Raw genomic sequence first — 2,270 nt, 5'->3', positions numbered from 1 at the left:
CAAATTTTTGTTGCATTGAACATTCTATTAGAAAATGTATTTTCAACTATATGAGTACATCCAAGTTTTTCATAAACAAATTATGTCAATTATTGTACAATGGTAGTCGCTTAAAAAATCATAGTAATAATCTCTTACCTCATATTAGAACTGTTTACAACCAAAAAAAATGTATTTTCACATGACATCCTAAATGAATCACCTTTTAATCAATATTTTTAATCAGTAAGTGGCTCTGCCCATTATCTTTCTATGTGGAACAAATTATATGCAGGAAATATAAGGAAATAAGAGAACTATTACGATCCAAGATTACATCAACATGAAAATGTTATCAGCTAAATCTGTAGGTTCTTTGTTACAAAGAAACTTACCTAAATTTTAAAAAATTTATTCAAGACATTTTTTTCTTTTAGCTTTTTTCCTTTCATGTACCTAGGGTACTAGACTTTTCTCTCTGTAACTACACAATGAAACATGTTTTAACACAAAGATGAGCACTGGGAGACAATTCTCCACTGGTCTCACACATTTCCACCCATCTTATGAGCAGAGCCACTAGCTGTCTTTTATTCTGGATTAGTTTTCCAAGGATGTTTGCATAGTGAGTAGCCTTGGGAGACTGAGACAGTGTCTCCTGCTGAAGCAGAGCACTAGTTTGGTTACTGTCCAGTCTAATAAAGATAATGCCTCCCTCCGAGGCAAAGGTAAAGCAGGTTTTCTTAAAGCACATTCTTATAAAAGATTGGAGTCTGCTAAGCTCAGGTTCCTCAGCTGTGACACAAATCCACTGGGTATCTACTTGGTCCACTCCATGTCACCCCTGTAGGAGCTGAGGGTGTAGCAAGCAGAACTAACACAAACATGAAGCTCATGCTTCTTGCTGTGCCATTAGTAATAAAGCCCTTTGTTTAATAAAGTCCTGACCTAGGAGTCCCTTGTCTTCTGTCAGCAAACAGGAAACTGTGGCAAGCTAGCCTGCTAGTGTGCAAAATGCGTAAAAGTCTCAAACCCTTCACACTTCTTGCCTCTGAGCATCTTTCCCCATCCCATCACTGTGTGTCTTAAGGCCTACCTTAGTAAATTATGGCAGATGTTAGCCATTTCCACTGTCCACTAGCAATCTCAAGACTATCAGAATTTTGACAATGCATTGTGAAAGGGTTTTCATTCTCTCCCACAGTAACAGAATCAATAGTGTGAAATATCATTGTTAGAGTTTCTGAACAGAATGGAAATAGCAAAGTAGCAGAGACACGAGCAAGATAACTAGATTACTTGCTTTTCCTTTCTCTCCACTTTCACTCCTGTGAAGTACAAATGCATTATAGAATGGAATTATAGAAATGTTTATTTACACACTTAACTAAAATACATTAATTATAACTGAGAATATTTTAGGGACCCCTGGTGATGCTGTGGTTGAGCACATGATGGCTAACTGAAAGGTCTGCAGTTCAAACCTACCAGCCACTCCAAAGGAGAAAGATGCAGCAGTCTGTTTCTGTAAGGATTACAGCCTTGGAAACCCTATGGGGCAGTTTTATTTTGTCCTTTGGGGTCGCTATGAGTTGGAATCAACTCCACAGCAACAGGTTTGGATTGGTTTTGGTTTGAGCATATTTTAAGCTCAAAAATAAATATGCACTAAGTTCAAACAATTCATAGTATATTAATATTTGAATATTTCTTTTACTAATAATATATAAAAGTTATATATTTTGGGTGAAAATATGTGTTAATATGAAGAAACTTGAAAAGTTTACCTTTAGTTCAGCATATAAACACTAGGTTATATACTTTAACAAAGCTCTTTTTACATTTATTCTCTAATTTCCATCCTTTTTCTCTATCCTTCTCTTTTTGCATCTTCATCTCCAAGCCAGCCTCAAGAATTTGGCCTAAAAGCACCTCCCTTTGGTCCTGAAAGACAAACAGCCCCACAATTCACCAGAAAGAAAACCTTTTACAGGAACGCTGGGAAGTATTATCAAGTATTATCTCCATTGTACAGGGGCCCTGGATTGCAGTGCTGACTGCTACTTAAAACCTGCATGTTCTTTGGCAAGTCAAAAACAGTTTTAAAAAAATTAAGGACTTCTGGCAAAATGGCACTGTACGCAGAAGCACCACGCCTCCCCTCCACAGCAAAGATACGAAAAACCAGCCAAACAGAGAAAACAACAATCCTGAAACCCTAAAACATCAAATGAAGAGATAAAGAACTCAGCCAAGCACCAAATGGAGTGAGAAAACTGACAGAGAATGGA

The sequence above is a fragment of the Trichechus manatus genome, unplaced genomic scaffold (assembly GCF_000243295.1).
Source record: "Trichechus manatus latirostris isolate Lorelei unplaced genomic scaffold, TriManLat1.0 scaffold00003, whole genome shotgun sequence".
Lineage (NCBI taxonomy): Eukaryota > Metazoa > Chordata > Mammalia > Sirenia > Trichechidae > Trichechus > Trichechus manatus.
This window is presented reverse-complemented; position numbering follows the sequence as displayed.